The sequence below is a fragment of the Oncorhynchus tshawytscha genome, linkage group LG09 (genome assembly GCF_018296145.1).
Source record: "Oncorhynchus tshawytscha isolate Ot180627B linkage group LG09, Otsh_v2.0, whole genome shotgun sequence".
Lineage (NCBI taxonomy): Eukaryota > Metazoa > Chordata > Actinopteri > Salmoniformes > Salmonidae > Oncorhynchus > Oncorhynchus tshawytscha.
The window spans coordinates 45573775-45596678 of record NC_056437.1 but is presented as its reverse complement, the minus strand read 5'-3'; the positions used below and the strand labels follow the sequence as shown (position 1 = coordinate 45596678).

Here is a 22904-nt window from a genome sequence, read left to right as displayed (position 1 = left end):
GTTAGCTCGTTTAGCCTCGGAGCTACCTGGAGTTTGTTAGCCTGCATACCGCTGCATGTGAACTTTAAAGGACATTGGTCATGAAACGTCATACATGTTTATGCTAGGTGTTACGTCATCTTTACGATAGCATTATGTAGGTTATATGACATTGCTCACTCAAATTTGCCAAGTCATGAGACACCTTCTGTGGTGGCCATGTTTCCAAAATGGAGTCTGATACGTTCGACGAAGGAGCTTGTGATTCTATTGTACTTTTCTGCGGATGTTTATTAACTCGAGGCTGGAATATACTGCATGGTGACACTTATAGAAGATACTAAGGTCTTTATAACGAGTAGCCTATCTTTTATCAATATTTTATACTCTTGTTAATTTTATATATCCAATTAACCTTGTGTTCTCTACACTTAACACTGATATGTTTACTGATAGCTAGATATCAGAAGGCTGTATCTTATGTACTGTATGCTTATCTGAGTGTTCTTACGTTGTCTTTTTTTGTTACCGTGCATGTTTGTTTGATTTCATTATCGGTTACACTGTGGTTTTTTTATAGTTATGATCTGGAAATCATTTATTTTCATTTTGTATTTTATGTCAACTTGTGGCATGACTTTCAAATAAAACATTAAACCTGATTTTATTTTCAATTTTATCTGTCAGAAATGCCTGCCAATGTGTGGTTCAGGGTTGGGGTCAATTCCATTAAATTCAGGAAGTAAATTGAATCTAACTTTGGTGTAATCACGTCTGTCTCATTATACGGTTAGTAGTTGTCGTTTAAAAAAACAACAGTCTTCACATGGCATTATCAACTGGCACATACACATAGTCCCCAAACCCACCCTATTCATAAGCCAGGATTTACACAACTGTGTTAACCCTCCTTCTCCTCCTTATACATAGTGGGGTCCAAAATTATTGACACCCTTGCACATTTTTATCAAGGGTGTCAATCATTTCAACCCCCACTGTAACGTGTCTTCAAAAAGTATTCATACCCCTTGAATTATTCCACATTTTGTTTTTACAGCCTGAATTCAAAATTGATTCCAAATATTTTTTTTCTAAGCCATCTTCACAAAATACCCCATAATGACAAAGTGATAAAAAATAAAAATGAAGTAGAGAAGTATCTAACTTACGTAAGTATTCACACCCCTGGGTCAATCATTTTTAGACCTTTGGCCGCGATTACAGCTTTGAGTGGTCTTGGTATTACTGTATCGTCTTTGACATCTTGATTTGGGGATTTTCTCCCATTCTTCCTTTGCAGATTTTCTCAAACTCTGGTAAATTAGATGAGGAGCGGCAGTTAACAGCAATCTTCAGGTCTTTCCACAGATTTAAAATGGAATTCAAGTCTGGGCTTTGGCTGGGCCACTCAAGGACTTTCACATTCTTTTTCTTTAGGCATTCCAGCATTGCTTTTGCTGTATGCTTGGGGTCATTGTCCTGTTGGAATGTAAATCCCTCCCCCCCAGTCTAAGGGCAGTTAAACTCTAAAGCAGGTCTTCATCAAGGATTTGCCTGTATTTGGCTCCATTCATTGCTCCTGCTAACCTTACCATTCCCCTAGTCCCTGTTGCTGAAAAGCATCCCCATAGCATGATGCCTTTTTCTCAGGATTGGCTTTCATCTGGCCACTCTCCCACAAATCCCAGGATGGTGACGTGCTGTAGAGACTGGTCCTTCTGGCAGGTTCTCCCATCTCAGCTAAGTCGCTCAGTAGTTTTGTCAGATTGGTCATTTGGTTCTTGGTCACCTCCCTGACAAAGGTCCTTCTTGCCCAGTTGCTCAGTTTGGTTGGACGGCCAGCTCTAGGAAGAGTATTGTTTGCTTGTCATATCCAGTTACGCTCTTGTCTCATGGCTGCAACTCCCCAACGGGCTCGGGAGAGGCGAAGGTCGAGTCATGCGTCCTCCGAAAACATGCTCCTTAACACCTGCCCGCTTAACCCGGAAGCCAGCCGCACCAATGTGTCGGAGGAAACACCATTCAACTGAAGGCCGAGGTCAGTCTGCAGGTGCCCGGCCCGCCACAAGGAGTGGCTAGAGTGTGATGAGCCAAGTAAAGTCCCCCCGGCCTAACCCGGACGATGCTGGGCCAATTATGTACCGCCCTATGGGACTCCCGATCATGGCCGGTTGTGACACAGCCTGGGATCAAACCCGGGTCTGTGTTACAGCCTTATTCTAAAATAAAAAATTCAGTTCTGTTATACTCACAGACAATATCTTTACAGTTTTGGAAACGTTAGTGTTTTCTATCATAAGCTGTCAATTATATGTATATTCTAGCATCTTGTCCTGACAAAATATCCCGTTTAAAACGGGAACGTTTTTTTTCCAAAAATGAAAATACTGCCCCTAGAGTCGCAAGAGGTTTTAAGACATGAAGTTAAGTCAATCCAGAACATTTCAAGAACTTTGACAGTTTCTTCAAGTGCAGTCGCAAAAACCATCAAGCGCTATGATGAAAATGGCTCTCTTGAGGACCGCCACAAGAAAAGAAGACCCAAAATCTTCTGCAGAGGATAAGTTCATTAGAGTTAGCAGCCTCAGATTGCAGCCCAAATAAATGTTTCAGAGTTCAAGTAACAGACACATCTCAACATCAACTGTTCGGAGGAGACTGCGTGAATCAGGCCTTCATGGTCGAATTGCTGCTTAGAAACCACTACTAAAGGACACCAATACAAAGAAGAGACGTGCTTGGGCCAAGGAACACAATCAATGGATCTTGGACCGGTGGAAATCTGTCCTTTGGTCTGTTGAGTCCAAATTTGGGATTTTTGGTTCCAACCGCAGTGTCTTTGTGAGATGCAGAGTAGGTGAACGGATGATGTCCGCATGTGTGGTTCCCACCGTGAAGCATGGAGGAGGTGTTGTGATGTTGAGAGGGTTCTTTGCTGGTGACACTGTCTGTGATTTATTTAGAATTCAAGGCACACTTAACCAGCATGGCTACCACAGCATAATACAGCGATACACCATCCCATCTGGTTTGAGTTAAGTGGGACTATCATTTCTTTTTCAACAGGACAATGACCCAAAACACACCTCCAGGCTGTGTAAGGGCTATATGACCATGTAGAAAATAGTTTAAAAAAAATAAAAACCCTTGAATAAGTACAGTGGGGAGAACAAGTGTTTGATACATCAGAAAAGCAGAACTTAATATTTGGTACAGAATCCTTTGTTTGCAATTACAGAGATCATACATTTCCTGTAGTTCTTGACCAGGTTTGCACACACTGCAGCAGGGATTTTGGCCCACTCCTCCATGCAGACCTTCTCCAGTTCCTTCAGGTTTCGGGGCTGTCGCTGGGCAATACGGACTTTCAGCTCCCTCCAAAGATTGTCTATTGGGTTCAGGTCTGGAGACTGGCTAGGCCACTCCAGGACCTTGAGATGCTTCTTACGGAGCCACTCCTTAGTTGCCCTGGCTGTGTGTTATGGGTCGTTGTCATGCTGGAAGACCAGGCAATGACCCATCTTCAATGCTCTTACTGAGGGAAGGAGGTTGTTGGCCAAGATCTCGCGATACATGGCCCCATCCATCCTCCCCTCAATACAGTGCAGTCGTCCTGTCCCCTTGCAGAAAAGCATCCCGAAAGAATGATGTTTCCACATCCATGCTTCTTGGTTGGGATGGTGTTCTTGGGGTTGTACTCATCCTTCTTCTTCCTCCAAACACGGCGAGTGGAGTTTAGACCAAAAAGCTCTATTTTTGTCTCATCAGACCACATGACCTTCTCCTATTCCTCCTCTGATCATCCAGATGGTCATTGGCAAACTTCAGACGGGCCTGGACATGCGCTGGCATGAGCAGGGGGACCTTGCGTGCGCTGCAGGATTTTAATCTATGACGGCGTAGTGTGTTACTTAGGGTTTTCTGTGAGACTGTGGTCCCAGCTCTCTTCAGGTCATTGACCAGGTCCTGCCGTGTAGTTCTGGGCTGATCCCTCACCTTCCTCATGATCATTGATCCCCCCACGAGGTGAGATCTTGCATGGAGCCCCAGACCGAGGGTGATTGACCGTCATCTTGAACTTCTTCCATTTTCTAATAATTGCGCCAACAGTTGTTGCCTTCTCACCAAGCTGCTTGCCTATTGTCCTGTAGCTCATCCCAGCCTTGTGCAGGTCTACAATTTATCCCTGATGTCCTTACACAGCTCTCTGGTCTTGGCCATTGTGGAGAGGTTGGAGTCTGTTTGATTGAGTGTGTGGACAGGTGTCTTTTATACAGGTAACGAGTTCCAACAGGTGCAGTTAATACAGGTAATGAGTGGAGAACAGGTGGGGTTCTTAAAGAAAAACGAACAGGTCTGTGAGAGCCGGAATTCTTACTGGTTGGTAGGTGATCAAATACTTATGTCATGCAATAAAATGCAAATTAATTACTTAAAAATCATACAATGTGATTTTCTGGATTTTTGTTTTAGATTCCGTCTCTCACAGTTGAAGTGTACCTATGATAAAAATTACAGACCTCTAAATGCTTTGTAAGTAGGAAAACCTGCAAAATCGGCAGTGTATCCAATACTTGTTCTCCCCATTGTAGGTGTGTCCAAACTTTTGACTGGTACTGTTTGTAAATGAGATATGTCTGTATTTCATTTACAAAAAAATATATATATTCTAAAAACATGTTTTCACTTGGTCATTATGGGGTATTGTGTGTAGATGTTATTTTTCACCCATCTATTTAAATTCATTTTGAATTCAGGCTATAAATCAAACGGTATGAATACTTTCTGAGGGCACTATATATTACATTACAATGTGTTTTGTGGGACAATAGGTGCAGGATGGAGGAAGGGATTGGGCGGAGGAGAGCAGATATGTATCTTGCATCTAGCCCTGCGTCTAAGCAGCCAAGTGACCAGCCCTGTCTGTTGCAACCCTGACCAGTCTGGCACCATCTGCCACCCCATGACATCTTAGTCCCCAGCCTCTTCCTCTTCCCCCCTCCTTCCCCCTTCTCCCTTCCGACCGACTGGTCACTGTGCCTGTGTGGCGCACTAAGCCCGCCTCCCTGCTAATGGAGATCAGCGGTCTAACTGAATGAGCGAGAGAGGGGCTGTAGTCACTCTTCTACCAGACAGCAACAGGTACCTCAGAGAGAGAGAGAGAAGGAAAAGGGGAAAGCATGTGACCGCGTGAGAGAGGACAAAAAGAGACCGAGACTGCAGCAAGTGGAAAGATTTCAAGAGAGCTTTTCTTTTGGTCACCCTGCTTCTTCCCATTGATTCATCTGCTATCTGGCTGTAACCAGTTACCTGGACTTACCAGAGTGGAAGAGAGGGACAAGGAAAGAGTAACGAAGCGGAAGGAACTGGAGTGTCTTGAGTGGTAAGTAAGGAAGTAAATGATGTAAGGCAGTCAGGGCTGAGGGCTTAGCTGTCCCAGGGCACGGTGTTGGCGCCTTTCTTCAGGCATTAGTTACCCAAATCCTCTTACGGCTTGCTCGCCGCTCAGCCAGCTCAAGCCCACTGCATGCTCCCTCCGTACCAGGCCTCAAAGGGGACCATTTATACTCTGACTTAGAGAAACAGAACGTGACTCTTTCTGTGCGTGTGTGTGTGGTGATCGGGAGTGTGTATGTTGCCAGAATGTGTGTTCAAGTGGAGTTGTACTTTTTTTATTAAATCAAGTTGGTAAAATATGATTAAATGACCCTAGTAAAGAACTGGTAGGATTGTGAGTGAGAATGAGAAAAGGCGTTTGACGTTGGTGCTTAGAGGTATCTAAATTCTAGATTTCCTTGTGCATGTTGTTTTTTAACCTCTACAGATCCGTGTCCCTAAACCGGGACGGTTGTTGCTAATGTGCACCAATGTGACTAGAATAACATTGTAAACAACAGCCAACTTTCCGGGACATAGACATGTCTTATATGGGCAGAAAGCTTAAATTATTTTTTAGCTAACTGCAGTGTCCAATTTACAGTAGCTATTACAGTGAAAACATACCATGCTATTGTTTGAGGAGAGTGCACAACAACAAAACACTTATCACAGAAACTGGTTTGATACATTCACCTCTGAATGTCAATAATGTACTTGTATTCAGTAATCTTGCTCTTATTTGTCATCCTGAGGGTCCCAGAGATAAATTGTAGCATAGTTTTGTTTGATGAAATCAATTTTATATTCAAATGTAGGAACTTGGTTCTACAGTTTGAACCACTTTTTGTTTGTAATATATTTTACTAGATCTAATGTGTTATATTCTTCTACATTAATTTCACATTTCCACAAACTTCAGTGTTTACTTTCAAATGGTATCAAAAATTGAAAAAATTGAAAAATCCTTATTAAGGAGGACATCGGCCATTGATCAGGGAACTTTTTTTTGTAACATCTTTGAAATGCAAGAGAAAGGCCATAATGTATTATTCCAGCCCAGGTGCAATTTAGATGTTGGCCAATAGATGGCAGCAGTGTATGTGCAAAGTTTTAGACTGATCCAATCAACCATTGCATATCTGTTCAAACAACAGCATGGTATTCTTTCACTGTAATAGCTACTGTAAATTGGACATTAGCCTACATTAGCTCAATCGTCCCGCGGGGGGGACACCGATCCCATAGTGTTTAAAGAAGGATTCTTAACTTCTTGCGACTAGCAAACCCGTATCCGGGAACGTAATCATAGCCTCAAATGCATTAGCATAACGCAACTTTTCCTATTCATGAAAATCGCAAATTAAATGAAATAAATATATTCAAACACAAGCTTAGCCTTTTGTTAACAACACTGTCATCTCAGATTTTCAAAATATGCGTTACAGCCAACGCTAGACAAGCATTTGTGTAAGTTTAGCATGGCATAATGCTATGCTGGCAGCAGGCAACATTTTCACGAAAATAAGAAAAGCAACCAAATGAAATCATTTACCTTTGAAGAACTTCAGATGCTTTCACTCAGGATACTCCCAGTTAGATAGCAAATGTTCCTTTTTTCCCAAAATATTATTTTTGTAGGCGAAATAGCTCCCGTTTGTTCATCAGTTTTGGCTGAGAAATCGACCGAAAAATACTTCAACTATAACGCCAAACTTTTTTCAAAATTTGCTCCATAATATCAACAGAAACACGGCAAACTTTGTTTAGGATCCATCCTCAAGGTGTTTTTAACATATATATTTGATAATATATCCGTCAAGGCAATTGTTTTCTCATAAGAAGTGATTGGAAAAATGGCTACCTCAGTATTTTACGCAAGATTTTCTCCGGGAGACACCATGTGACCACTCGCCAAATATGGTCCCTTACCGCCATTCTCCAATGGAAATGCCTAAAAAGACGTCACAATGCTGTAGACAGCTTGGGGAATGCGTGGAAAACATAAGCTCATTCGTAGCTCATTCACAGACATATAAGGAGTCATTGGCATGAGGCGGTTTCAAAAAATGCGGCACTTCCTGATTGGATTTTTATCTGGGTTTCGCCTGTAACATCAGTTCTGTGGCACAGACAATAATCTTTGCAGTTTTGGAAACGTCAGAGTGTTTTCTTTCCAAAGCTGTCAATTATATGCATAGTCGAGCATCTTTCGAGACAAAATATCTTGTTTAAAACGGGAATGTTTTTCATCCAAAAATTAAAATAGCGCCCCCTATATCCAACTGGTTAAGCCTTGAGACAATTGGATTGTGTTTGTGTACTATTCAGATGTTGAATGGGCAAGACAAAATATTTAAGTGCCATTGAATGGGGTATGGTAGTAGGTGCCAGGCGCACCGGTTAGAGGGTGTGAAGAACTGCAACGCTGCTGGGTTTTTCACGCTTGACAGTTTACCGTGTGTGTCAAGAATGGTCCACCATCCAGTTTCAGATCCCACTGTACAGTGTCTTCAGAAAGTATTCATACCACTTGAATTATTCCACATTTTGTTGTGTTACAGCCTGAATTCAAAATGGATTAACTCGATTTTCTCTCTCACCCATCTTCACACAATGAAAAATCTGTGCAACTTCCAGCATGCATTAACTGAGGCGATACGTAAACTGAGGTGATAAGTAAAACATTAACTGAGGCGATAAACATTAACGTAAACATTAACTGAGGTGATAAGTAAATTTTTTAACAGTGACCAAGTAAGCTACTGTGGCTATTCGATCATAATGTAAGCCTACCAGAGTGCCCTACCATCAAAAACAATGGTGAAAATGCATCCCATAACATTTTAACATGCTGTTCTGTCATTCAGCCTATAGTAGCAGCCAATGTGTGGTGTTCAGTGTAGGCCTGCATGACACTTTTAAAAAATGCAGAGTTTGACATTAACCTGCTGATCCACTTGTCCTTCAGTCAAGGAGGTGACTGAAAATGTTGTGATGCTTGATGCAAGAAACCACTTTACAAAATAAAATGCATTATTATTCACATACCATTATTACAGAGAATCAGACAAATTATGCTACCCTCTGCCTATTGGCTACTTAGTTTATTCCAGCCAGTCTCAAAATACAACACTGCCCCTTTAAGACAAGAAAAACCTTGTTATTTGACTCACTTTTCAAAGATGTTCAGAAACGTTTTGTGTTCTTGTTGGAAGCAATCACTCCCGTATTGCCGACTACAAATGATCTATATTCGGGCTAATAGCTCACTAACTAGCAAAGGATATGAACAAAATGTGCCCACGTGGCTACATGCAGGACTCGCTTTGATCTCAAAACAAGCACATCTACTCACTACCGCTTATGCTGTAAACACAGTCCAGTTCAAAGTAAATGGCACAGATCCATAGAGTGCATTCAGAAAGTATTCAGAGCTCTTAACTTTTTCCACATTTTGTTACATTAAAACCTTATTCTAAAATGGATTAAATAGTTTTCCCCCTCATCAATTTACATACAATACCCACACATGGATCTCCGCAGTCAAAGAAATACTTGAACAGTCACTGAAAAACCAACTCGCACTACAGGCAAAAGTGACAGAACTCGAAGGTTTCTCGCATCGAAACAACATTAGACTTTATAACGTAGTAGAGGACGCAGAAAAAGACTCTATGCCCAACTTCGTGGAGGGTCTATTCAAGGGCATACTTGAAGACGACGACCTGGGAATTGAGAGAGCACACCGAGCTCTGGCCTCAAAACCCCCCAGCGGCGCCCCACCAAGATCCATAGTAGTACGGTTCCTAAAATTCTCAGTCAAAGAGAAAGTCTTACCTGCAACCTGGAAAAAGCCTGTTAACTTCCAAGGCCAATTGAGTGTTCTTTGATCATGACTACGCGGGAGAGATACTGAAAAGAAGGAAAGAATACACCCCCATTAAGAAAGCACTTAAAGAGAAGGGTATTCGCTTCCAAACACCATACCCGGCAAAAATGCGGGTATTTCTGGAAAATGGCCCGGTTACATACGAGCATGCAGATGAGGCAGCTGAGGACCTGAAGTCAAGGGGCTTCCCAGTGGAGTACACCGCCAGGAGAAAGGTGACATCACCAGCAGAAAGACATGCTCTCCCATGGATCATTGTTGACAAGCAGGGTCATGGAGAAAGAGGACGTTCACATCCGAAAGAGACTCAGGCATTTCCAACGGGAAGATGTAAGACACTGAATCGGATTTAACAGAATTAATAGTTACCGTGAGCTGTTAAAACTGGGTTGTTACGGTTGACATTGCAATAGGTAAAATTTTTACCCTATTTTCCCCCAATGCTGAACAAGGATGAGTTGCCAAAAGCATGTGTTCTTTACGAACACACTAAGTAGCGTCACGTTAATAACATATATTAGCTAAGGATTAATGACACATTGACAACAGGGCGACAGAAGGGCATATCAAGGGGAGGATTCATGATATGCACGCATGACCGATATAGATTTCACTTGTAATTAACCGATGTGTATAAGCGACGAAATAGGCGCCCTTATTATTTTCGGTTCCACCGGGTCTTGTTTGTGACTACGTCACGCATTTTCATATCTGAGCTAGGGGCCCATCCTGCGGACTGGCTCATCCCCTCAAACCCCAGAGGCAAGAGACAGTCCTCTGACATGGGAGTCCAAATACCAAAGTATTTTCCCACTTTGGTTTACTTTATTATCGTTCTTGATTTTTCATTCATTTTTAGGTTTATGATAAGCAGGCAGATATGGTGCACAGGGTTTTTTATTTATATCGATGTATCATGGGGAATTTAAGGTCATAAGTCTCAATGTGAACGGACTGGGGAGTGACATCAAGAGAAGTAAGGTCATAGCAAAGATGAAACAGGAGAGAGGTGACATACTATTCTGGCAGGAAACTCACTTATCCACACCTGAACACGAGAAACTCAAGAAAATGGGGTACAGGAACACTTTTTTTTTCTTCTTACAAAATGGGTAGAAGGGGAGTTGCAATCTTGATCCCAAATTCAGTTAATTTTGAGTTGATGTCAGAAATAAAAGACAAGGAGGGTAGATTTATACTTGTTAAATGTAAACGGGATAACAAGGAAGTTACATTATTTAATGTATACGCACCCCCAGGGAGTGACATGGTCTTCTACAGGAAGGTGTTTCATTTAATTGCCACAGAAACCACTGGCACTCTTATCTGTGGAGGGGACTTTAACACAATTCTAAACTCAAAATTGGACAGCACAAACCAAAATAGGAAAATGAGCCTAGTTGCCAAAAAGATGAATAGGATACTGCAGGATCTAGGACTGGTCGATGTATGGTGTGACACCCACAGGACCGATAAGGAATATACTTTTTACTCAGCCCGCCACACTGAATACTCCAGGTTAGACTACTTTTTACTCAGCCCGCCACACTGAATACTCCAGGTTAGACTACGTTTTACTCAGCCCGCCACACTGAATACTCCAGGTTAGGCTACGTTTTACTCAGCCCGCCACACTGAATACTCCAGGTTAGGCTATATCTCCTTGTACCTAGAACCATTAGCACAGGCAATAAGACAGGACCCAACCTTAGAGGGAATAACAATAAGAGGCAATGAACATAAGATATGCATGTATGCTGATGACGTTCTGTTATTCCTTAAAGACCCAGGCTCAAGTGTACCTAGATTGATGGATGTTTTACAAACATTTGGAACATATTCAGGGTATGTGCTTAACATACACAAGACCCAAACCCTAGTATATAATTATACCCCACAGGAAGAGCTGAAGAGTAGGTATAACTTCACCTGGACCTCTTCATCCATTACATATCTGGGAGTAAATTTACCAAAAGATACACCCAAACTTTATTGCATGAATTACGATCACATTAACAAGAAAATATATGATGACCTAGACAGGTGGAATTCACTTCCCTTAGATCTTAGTAGTAGAATTGAAACAATCAAAATGAACACCCTGCCAAGGTTACTGTATTTGTTCCAATCACTGCCCATAGAAATCCCTCCTAAACAGTTTAGGGAATGGGATAAACAGATATCAAGGTTTATTTGGAACAGTAAGAGACCAAGAATTAGATATACAACATTACAGTTACCAAAAAACTGTGGGGGTGTGGCCTTACCAAACCTAAAAGATTATTATGTGTCAGCCCAATTGAGACCTCTGGTGTGTTGGTGCAATTCAGAATGTGAATCCAAATGGAAAGACATCGAGACTACTCTGACAGAGATACCCATACAGTCAGTTTTGGGGAAATAAGGACATGGTAAAAGAAATATACAATAGACAAAATCAGTGGATTAATTTCTCTCTGAAGACATGGTTTAGGGTAGTTAAGCAAAATAATTTAGACAGAGAGATCAAACTGCTGAGTTGGCCCGCATACGACCCCAGTTTCATCCCTGCAACTCAGGACAGCAGGTTTAAACAATGGACGCAGAAAGGCATCACATCATTCAGTACAATTATAAGGAATGGGTACCTAGATAACTTCCAGGACCTAAGTAAAAAAAACATGGCTTGGATAAACAAGACTTTTACAGATACCTACAAGTTTGACACTATTTCTTAAGGGAGATAAAAGTGACTGACCCCCGAGCACCTCCAAAATTAATCCAAGTATTCACTAATGCATACAACTTGGGGAGTAACAAAAAACTATTTCAAATCTCTACTTGGGTATTCAATCCTCAAAGAAACATTCTACAAACTATATTAAAAAAGAAATGGGAGGAACTTAACATTGAAATAACTGATGAAACATGGTTGAACATAATAGGACTCAACAAAGCTCCACCAACTCAAGGTCATGGAGAGAATTCTGTTGGAAGAATGTTATACATTTCTTCATAACACCTAAACTGAAATCAAAACATACTGGCTCACTACACCCTTGTTGGAGAGAATGCGTTCTATTGAGGGCGGACCACTCTCATATCTTTTGGACTTGCCCCGCAATCTAAACTTACTGGGGAGAAATAAGATCTAACATTGGAAAAATAATGGGATTTGACATAGAACAAACATTCATTTCTTTGTACATGGGTGAAATACCTGATAACTTACACAATAGAGAAAAGTACCTCTTGAAGGTCCTACTGGCAGCCAGTAAAAAGGCTATCACTAGGAAATGGTTACAAAAGACCCTCCCACAGTGACACAATGGATAGACATTGTAGAAGAAATACACCACATGGTATGACCTTTGCTTTAAGAAATGGGTTTCGTACTTGGTAAAGGTCTAATTCAAAGATGTCAATGTAACTAATATGATGATATGATGATATGATGATGAAGGTATGAAGTGCACTGTAACTGCCAGATCTTTAAAACAAAAAAACAAAAAAAATGTATATCTTTATTTGTACTTTCTTTGTGTTCCTACAATAAAAACTAAGTATAAAAAAAGCATCTCAGAGTAGGAGTGCTAATCTAGGATATGTTTTGCCATTTTGATAATAATGAATAAGATTATATGGACAGATCCTAGATCAGCATTCCTACTCTGAGATGCTTTGAGGAAACCAGCACTGATCCTAGATCAGCACTTCTACACTGTGACACTTCATGAATCTGGGCCCAGATGTTACATTGCAAATAGGAAAGGAAGAGTTTATTGACACCCAGCAGCTATCTGTGCCTGACCCTGTTGTTGAGATGGGTGAAAACTTCACATTTAGGCCTCGTGCTGGAATGGGTTGCCAGATTGGGTTGTGGTGCTGGATAAGAGGCTCTGCCTTGGCATGAGTGTGGTGTGAGGAGCAGTACTTCGATCCAGACTATAAAGCTGGTGATACACAAGTGGACTATATATACTACTGTTCAAAAGTTTGGGGTCACTTAGACATTTCCTTGTTTTTGAAAGAAAAGCTAATTATTTTGTCCATTAAAATATCATCAAATTGATCAGAAATACAGTGTAGACATTGTTAATGTTGTAAATGACAATTGTAGCTGAAAACGGTAGATTTTTTATGGAATATCTACCTAGCCCCATTATTAGCAACCATCACTCCGGTGTTCCAATTGTCCAGTTGTGTTAGCTAATCCAAGTTTAGCATTTTAAAAGGCTACTTGATCATTAGAAAACCTTTTTGCAATTATGTTAGCACAGCTAAACACTGTTGTCCTGATTTAAAGAAGCAATAAAACTGTCCTTGTTTAGGCTAGTTGAGTATCTGGAGCATCAAATGATTGCATTGCCTGGTTCACCAACTAATTCTCTGATAGAGTTTAGTGTGTCAAATCGGAGGGCCTGTTGTCCGGACCTCTGGCAGTCTCTATGGGGGTGCCACAGGGTTCAATTCTCAGGCCGACTCTCTTCTCTGTATACATCAATGATGTCTCTCTTGCTGCTGGTGATTCTCTGATCCACCTCTATGCAGACGACACCATTCTGTATACTTCTGGCCCCTCTTTGGACACTGTGTTAACTAACCTGTTGGGGCCAGGGGGCACAAGGAGTTCCCTAAAGGGAACACCCCCTCCCATTCAGCTGAAAAAAATATTTAGAAATATGTAACTTTCACACATTAACAAGTCCAATACAGCAAATGAAAGATAAACATCTTGTTCATCTACCCATGGTGTCCGATTTTTAAAATGTTTTACAGCGAAAACACAACATATTTATGTTAGATGACCACCAAATTCAAAAACACAAATACCTAGGTGTCTGGTCAGACTGTAAACTATCATTCCAGACTCACATTAAGCATCTCCAATCCAAAATTAAATCTAGAATCAGCTTCCTATATCACAACAAAGCATCCTTCACTCATGCTGCCAAACATACCCTCGTAAAACTGACCATCCTACCGATCCTCGACTTCGGCGATGTCATCTATAAAATAACCTCCAATACTCTACTCAACTAATTGGATGCAGCCTATCAGAGTGCCATCCATTTTGTCACCAAAGACCCATACACTACCCACCACTGCGACCTGTATGCTCTCGTTGGTTGGCCCTCGTTTCATACTCGTCGCCAAACCCACTGGTTACAGGTTATCTACAAGTCTCTGCTAAGTAAAGCCCCGCCTTATCTCAGCTCACTGGTCACCATAGCAGCACCCACTCCTGCAGGTATATCTCACTGGTCACCCCCAAAGCCAATTCCATCCTTTGTTCGCCTTTCCTTCCAGTTCTCTGCTGCCAATGACTGGAATGAACTGCAAAAATCACTGAAGCTGGAGACTCATCTCCCTCGCTAGCTTTAAGCACCAGCTGTCAGAGCAGCTCACAGATCACTGCACCTGTACATAGCCCATCTGTAAACAGCCCATCTTTCTACCTCATTCCCATACTGTATTTATGTATTTTATCTTGCTCCTTTGCACCCCAGTATCTCTACTTGCACATTCATCTTCTGCACATCTATCATTCCAGTGTTTAATTGCTATATTGTAATTACTTCGCCACCATGGCCTATTTATTGCCTTAACTCCCTTACCTCATTTGCAGTCACTGTATATAGACTTTTTGTTTTCTTTTTTCTACTGTATTATTGACTGTATGTCTTGTTTATTCCATGTGTAACTCTGTGTTGTTGTATGTGTCGAATTGCTATGCTTTATCTTGGCCAGGTCGCAGTTGTAAATGAGAACTTGTTCTCAACTAGCCTACCTGGTTAAATAAAGGTGAAATAAAAATATATATTTTTTTAAAAGTGGGTTTGATTACATGCTCAAAATAACCAGAAACAAAGCCCTTTCTTCTGAAACTCGTCAGTCTATTCTTGTTCTGAGAAATTAAGGCTATTCCATGCGAGAAATTGCCAAGAAACTGAAGATCTCATACAACTCTGTGTACTACTCCCTTCACAGAACAGTGCAAACTGGCGCTAACCAGAATAGAAAGCGGAGTGGGAGGCCCTGGTGCACAACTGAGCAAGAAGACAAGTACATTAGAGTGCCTAGTTAGAGTGCCTAGTCCTCAACTGGCAGCTTCATTAAATAGTACCCGCAAAATACCAGCCTCAACGTCAACAGTGAAGAGGCGACTCCGGGATGCTGGCCTTCTAGGCAGAGTTCCTCTGTCCAGTGTCTGTGTTCTTTTGCACATCTTAATCTTTTATTTTTATTGGCCAGTCTGAGATATGCTAACACAACGTGCCATTGGAACACAGGAGTGATGGTTACTGATAATGGGCCTCTGTATGCCTATGTATATATTCCATTAAAAAATCAGCCAAAAAAAGCCAATACCGATTAATCGGCCGATTTTTATTTATTTATTTGTAATAATGACAATTCCAACAATACTGAAAGAACACTTATTTGAACTTATATAATACATCAATAAAATCAATTTATCCTCAAATAAATAATGAAATATGTTCAATCTGGTTTAAATAATGCCAAAACAAAGTGTTGGAGAAGAAGGTAGAAGTGCAATATGTGCCATGTAAAAAAGGTAACGTTTAAGATACTTGCTCAGAACATGAGAACATATGAAAGCTGGTGGTTCCTTTTAACATGAGTCTTCAATATTCCCAGGTAAGAAGTTTTAAATTGTAGTTATTATAGGAATTATAGGACTATTTCTCTCTATACCATTTGTATTTCATTAACCTTTGACTATTGGATGTTCTTATAGGCACTTTAATATTGCCAGTGTAACAGTATAGCTTCCGTCCCTCTCCTCGTCCCTACCTGGGCTCGAACCAGGAACACATCGACAACAGCCACCCTCGAAGCAGCGTTACCCATGCAGAGCAAGGGGAACAAATACTCCAAGTCTCAGAGCGAGTGATGTTTGACCAGCCTAATCTCGGTTATACCAGCCTAATCTCGGGAGTTGATAGGCTTGCAGTAATAAACAGCGCAATGCTTGACGCACAACGAAGAGCTGCTGGCAAAACGCACGAAAGTGCTGTTTGAATGAATTCTTATGAGCCTGCTGCTGCCTACCACCTCTCAGTCAGACTGCTCTATCAAATCATAGACTTAGTTACAACATAATAACACACAGAAATACGAGCCTTAGGTCATTAATATGGTCAAATCCGGAAACTATCATCTCGAAAGCTAGACGTTTATTCTTTCAGTGAAATATGGAACTGTTCCGTATTTTATCTAAGGGGTGACATCCATTAGTCTAAATATTCCTGTTACATTGCACAACCTTCAATGTTATCTCATAATTACGTAAAATTCTGGCAAATTAGGCGGGCCAAACTGTTGCATATACACTGACTCTGCGTGCAACAAATGCAAGAGAAGTGACACAATTTCACCTGGTTGAGAGAATGTCAAGCGTGTGCAAAGCTGTCATCAAGGCAAAGGTTGGCTACTTTGAAGAATCTCAAATCTAAAATATATGTTGATTTGTTTCACACTTTTTTTTGGTTACTCCATGATTACATATGTGTTATTTCATCATTTTGATGTCTTCACTATTATTCTACAATGGAGGAAAAAGTAAAAATAAAGAAAACCCCTTGAATGAGTAGATGTGTCCAAACTTTTGACTTGTACTGTATATATTAGCCCTTTGTGTATCACTATCTTTATAGTACATCTGGATGGAAGTACTGCTCCTCACACCACACATGCCAAGACAAAGCCTCTTATCCAGCACCACAAGGGACCAATCTGGCAACCCATTCCAGCATGTGCCCAAATGTGAAGCTTTCACCCACAACAGGGTCAGGCACAGACTACTGCTGGGTGTCACAAAGCACTTCCTCTCCTATTTGTAAAATAATATTTGAGCCCATATTCATTCCGATTATCTCTTTCACTTATCTCGTCCTTCACATTCCGTAGAAATTAAAAAGGGTATAGCCTAGGGAAAGGAGCAAGGTACTGAAATGGACCCAGGCCATGCCCCCTGTGCCCACTGTAGGTGGCTATGGAGCCAAAATGGCTACCATAAATACAGATGTAAACAAAGGCTTTGATCCCAAGGCAGCCTATGATTCAGCAGTCAATATTAAATTATTGTTTGTATAAACACTGAGATTAGCCCCAGGAATCTGATTAATCCCTTAAAGGCCTGACCCTACCCCAACCTCTAGACTTCTTACCTCCTTCTCGTTTCATCCCCTCTTTTCCTCCTGCCCTCGCTCCCCTGACTACGTTACCAGCTGAGCCACATGGCTACGGCATGACACTGTGCTCAACCCAGATGCAACTGCGACACTAATAACAAGCGTAAAGATATCCAATGAAAGTGTTCCCTGTATGAGGATGATTATTTGCACTGGTTTTACACAAGATTAAGATGTGACATTCTTGTATATAAGTACCTGTATAGACTTCCTTAGCATTTCCATTTATTTTTATTATTTTTATTTTTTATTTCACCTTTATTTAACCAGGTAGGCTAGTTGAGAACAAGTTCTCATTTACAACTGCGACCTGGCCAAGATAAAGCAAAGCAGTGCGACACAAACAACAACAGAGTTACACATGGAATAAACAAACATACAGTCAATAATACAATAGGAAAAAACTTATTCATTTCAGCTTTTATTACTTTCATCACATTCCCAGTGGGTCAGAAGTTTACATACACTCAATTAGTATTTGGTAGCATTGCCTTTAAATGGTTTAACTTGGGTCAAACGTTTTGGGTAGCCTTCCACAAGCTTCCCACAATAAGTTGGGTGAATGTTGGCCCATTCCTCCTGACAGAGCTGATGAAACTGAGTCATGTTTGTAGGCCTCCTTGCTCGCACACTCTTTTTCAGTTCTGCCCACAATTTTTTATAGGTTTGAGGTCAGGGCTTTGTGGTGGCCACTCCAATACCTTGACTTTGTTGTCCTGAAGCCATTTTGCCACAACTTTGGAAGTATGCTTGGGGTCATTGTCCATTTGGAAGACCCATTTGCGACCAAGCTTTAACTTCCTGACTGATGTCTTGAGATGTTGCTTCAATATATCCACATGATTTTCCTTTCTCATGATGTGATCTATTTTGTGAAGTGCACCAGTCCCTCCTGCAGCAAAGCACCCCCACAACAGGATGCTGCCACCCCAGTGCTTCACGGTTGGGATGGTGTTCTTCGGCTTACAAGCATCCCTCTTTTCCTCCAAATATAACGATAGTCATTATGGCCAAACGGTTCTATTTTTGTTTCATCAGACCAGAGGCCATTTCTCTAAAAAGTAAGATATTTGTCCTCATGTGCAGTTGCAAACCGTAGCCTGGGTTTTTTATGGCGGCTTCTTCTTTGCTGAGCTGCCTTTCAGGTTATGTTGATATAGGACTCGTTTTACTGTGAATATAGATACTTTTGTACCTGTTTTCTCCAGCATCTTCACAAGGTCTTTTGCTATTGTTCTGGGATTGATTTGCACTTTTCGCACCAAAGTATGTTCACCTCTAGGAGACAGAACGCGTCTCCTTCCTGAGCGGTATGACGGCTGCGTGGACCCATGGTGTTTATACTTGCATACTATTGTTTGTACAAATGAACGTGGTACCCTCAGGCCTTTAAAAATTGCTCCCGAGGATGAACTAAACTTGCGGAGGTCTACTATTTCTTTTCTGAGGTCTTGGCTGATTTCTTTAGATTTTCCCATGATGTCAAGCAAAGAGACTCTGAGTTTGAAGGTAGGCCTTGAAATACATCCACAGGTACACCTCCAAATGGCTAGAATTATGTCAATTAGCCTATCAGAAGCTTCTAAAGCCATGACATAATTTTCTGGAATTTTCCAAGCTGTTTAAAGGCACAGTCAACTTTATGTATGGAAACTTCTGACCCACTGGAATTGTGATACAGTGAATTATAAGTGAAATAATCTGTCTTTAAACAATTGTTGGAAAAATGACTTGTGTCATGCACAAAGTAGATGTCCTAACCGACTTGCCAAAACTATAGTTTGTTAACAAGAAATTTGTGGAGTGGTTGAAAAACAGGTTTAAATGACTCCAACCTAAGTGCATGTAAACGTCCGACTTCAACTGCATGTGAATGGTGCCTAACGGCACAGTTGCTTCAATGCAATTTTAGACACACATACTTCATGTATCTTTAATGTAAATGTTTTCATGTATAAAGGGGGTTTCATTATGAATCTATATAGATTGTCACGCCCTGGTCAAAGTATTTTGTGTTTATCTTTATGTATTTGGTCAGGCCAGGGTGTGGCATGGGGTTTTTGTAATTGTGGTGTGTTTGTCTTGGGGTTTTGGTGGTGGTATTGGGATTGTAGCTTAGTGGGTTGTCTAGCAAGGTCTATGGCTGTCTGGAGTGGTTCTCAATCAGAGGCAGGTGCTTATCGTTGTCTCTGATTGGGAACCATATTTAGGCAGCCATATTCTTTGAGTTTGTCGTGGGTGATTGTCCTTAGTGTCTTACTTGTACTCTCTGTTAGTTTGCACTAGATAGGCTGTTTTCGGTTTTCATTACGTTTATTGTTTTGTAGTGTTTAGTGTTTAGTCGTGTTTAGTGTTTAGTCGTGTTTACGTTTTGTTTAATAAATATGGATCGCAATCGACACGCTGCAGTTTGGTCCGACTCTCCTTCATCACCACTAGAAAACCGTTACAGAATCACCCACCACCAACGGACCAAGCAGCGTGTTAACAGGCAGGAACCACAGGAGAGGCAACAGAGGCAGCAGCAGCAGGAGCAGCAGCAGCTGCAGTGGGAGAGGCTGCACCACCTGGAGAAATGGACATGGGAGGAAGAACTGGACGGTAAAGGACCCTGGGCTCAGCCTGGAGAATATCGCCGCCCCAAGGAAGAACTGGAGGCGGCGAAAGCTGAGAGGCGCAGATATGAGGAGGCAGCACGGCGTAGCGGATGGAAGCCTGAGAATCAGCCCCAAAAATTTCTTGGGGGGCTCAGGGAGAGTGTGGCAGAGTCAGGAGTCAGACCTGAGCCAACTCTCCCTGTTTATCGTGAGGAGCCAAGGAGGAGACCAGAACCAGAGACTGTGAAGGAGTTAATGGGGAAATTGGAGGAGAGAGAAATGAGGGAGTTGCTGTGTTGGTGCTTTTTGCATGGAATTCGCCCGACGGAACGTGTTGGGGATTTGATGGCACCTGGGTTAGCGCTCCATACTCGTCCTGAGGTGCGTGTTAGTCGGCTGGTGAAGTTGGTGCCAGCCTCACGCACCAGGCCTCCTGTGCACATCCCTAGCCTTGCACATCCTGTGCCAACACTGCTCTCAAGATCTCCAGTACGCCTTCACGGTCTAGCCCATCCTGTGCCACCTCCATACTCCAGTCCTCCGGTAGCAGCTCCCGCTCCAGGCTTCCTGTGCGTGTCCTCGATCCAGTACCACCAGTTCCAGCACCATGCACCAGGCCTTCAGTGTGCCTCGCCTGTTCAGCGCAGCCAGCGCTTTTCTCCTCTCCTGTGCTGCTGGAGTCTCCCGCCTGTTTAGCGCAGCCAGAGCCTTTCTCCTCTACAGCGCTGCCGGATCCTCCCGCCTGTTCAGCGCAGCCAGAGCCTTCCTCCTCTACAGCGCTGCCGGAGCCTCCCGCCTGTTTAGCGCAGCCAGAGCCTTTCTCCTCTCCTACGCTGCCGGAGTCTCCCGCCTGTTCAGCGCAGCCAGAGCTGCCAGCCTGCATGGAGAAGCCAGAGCTGCCAGCCTGCATGGAGCAGCCAGAGCTGTCAGTCCGCATCAGCCAGAGCTGTCAGTCTGCATGGAGCAGCCAGAGCTGTCAGTCTGCATGGAGCAGCCAGAGCTGTCAGTCTGCATGGAGCAGCCAGAGCTGTCAGTCTGCATGGAGCAGCCAGAGATGTCAGTCTGCATGGAGCAGCCAGAGCTGTCAGTCTGCATGGAGCAGCCAGAGCTGCCAGTCTGCAAGGAGCAGCCAGAGCTGTCAGTCTGCAAGGAGCAGCCAGAGCTGTCAGTCTGCATGGAGCAGCCAGAGCTGCCAGTCTGCATGAAGCAGCCAGTCTGCATGGAGCAGCCAGAGCTGCCAGTCTGCATGGAGCAGCCAGAGCTGCCAGTCTGCATGGAGCAGCCAGAGATGTCAGTCTGCATGAAGCAGCCAGAGCTGTCAGTCTGCATGGAGCAGCCAGAGGTGCCAGTCTGCATGGAGCTGCCAGTCTGCAAGGAGCAGCCAGAGCTGTCAGTCTACATGAAGCAGCCCGAGCTGCCAGTCTGCATGAAGCAGCCAGTCTACATGGAGCAGCCAGAGCTGCCAGTCTGCATGAAGCAGCCAGAGCTGTCAGTCTGCATGGAACAGTCAGAGCTGTCAGTCTGCATGGAGCAGCCAGAGCTGTCAGTCTACATGAAGCAGCCCGAGCTGCCAGTCTGCATGAAGCAGTCAGTCTACATGGAGCAGCCAGAGCTGTCAGTCCGCATGGAGCAGCCAGAGCTGTCAGTCTACATGAAGCAGCCCGAGCTGCCAGTCTGCATGAAGCAGCCAGTCTACATGGAGCAGCCAGAGATGTCAGTCTGCATGAAGCAGCCAGAGCTGTCAGTCTGCATAGAGCAGCCAGTCTGCATGGAGCTGCCAGTCTGCATGGAGCTGCCAGTCTGCATGGAGCTGTCAGTCTGCACGGAGCTGTCAGTCTGCACGGAGCTGTCAGTCTGTAAGGAGCTGCCAGTCTGCAAGGAGCTGCCAGAGCGGTCAGTCTGTAAGAAGCCGCCAGAGCTGTCAGCCTATATGGAGCAGCTAGTGCCGCCAGTCTGCCCAGCGCCGCCAGTGCCCCCAGTCTGCCCAGCGTCGCCAGTCTGCCCAGCGCCGTCAGTCTGCCCAGCATCGCCAGTCTGCCCAGCGTCGTCAGTCTGCCCAGCGTCGTCAGTCTGCCCAGCACCGCCAGTCTGCCCAGCACCGCCAGTCTGCCCAGCGCCGCCAGTCTGCCCAGCATCGCCAGTCTGCCCAGCGCCGCCAGTCTGCCCAGCGCCGCCAGTCTGCCCAGCGCCGCCAGTCTGCCCAGCGCCGCCAGTCTGCCCAGCATCGCCAGTCTGCCCAGCATCGCCAGTCTGCCCAGCGCCGCCAGTCTGCCCAGCGCCGCCAGTCTGCCCAGCGCCGCCAGTCTGCCCAGCGCCGCCAGTCTGCCCAGCGCCGCCAGATCTGCCAGTCAGCCAGACTCTTCCAGATCTGCCAGTCAGCCAGACTCTTCCAGATCTGCCAGACTCTTCCAGATCTGCCAGTCAACCAGACTCTTCCAGATCTGCCAGTCAGCCAGACTCTTCCAGATCTGCCAGTCAACCAGACTCTTCCAGATCTGCCAGTCAACCAGACTCTTCCAGATCTGCCAGTCAACCAGACTCTTCCAGATCTGCCAGTCAACCAGACTCTTCCAGATCTGCCAGTCAACCAGACTCTTCCAGATCTGCCAGTCAGCCAGGATCTGCCAGTCAGCCAGGATCTGCCAGTCAGCCAGGATCTGCTGAAACCACCAGCCAGCCAGGAGCTGGTAGATCTATCTACCTGCCTGAGCTTCCTCTCACTCCTGAGCTTCCTCTCACTCCTGAGCTTCCTCTCACTCCTGAGCTTCCTCTCACTCCTGAGCTTCCTCTCACTCCTGAGCTTCCTCTCACTCCTGAGCTTCCTCTCACTCCTGAGCTTCCTCTCACTCCTGAGCTTTCTCT

General features: G+C 43.6%; 1 pseudogene; it reads left to right on the top strand.

The window, feature by feature from the left end:
* Window positions 1–5058: 5058 nt before the first annotated feature.
* Window positions 5059–22904, top strand: part of LOC112258022 — a 95704-nt pseudogene continuing 77858 nt past the window's right edge.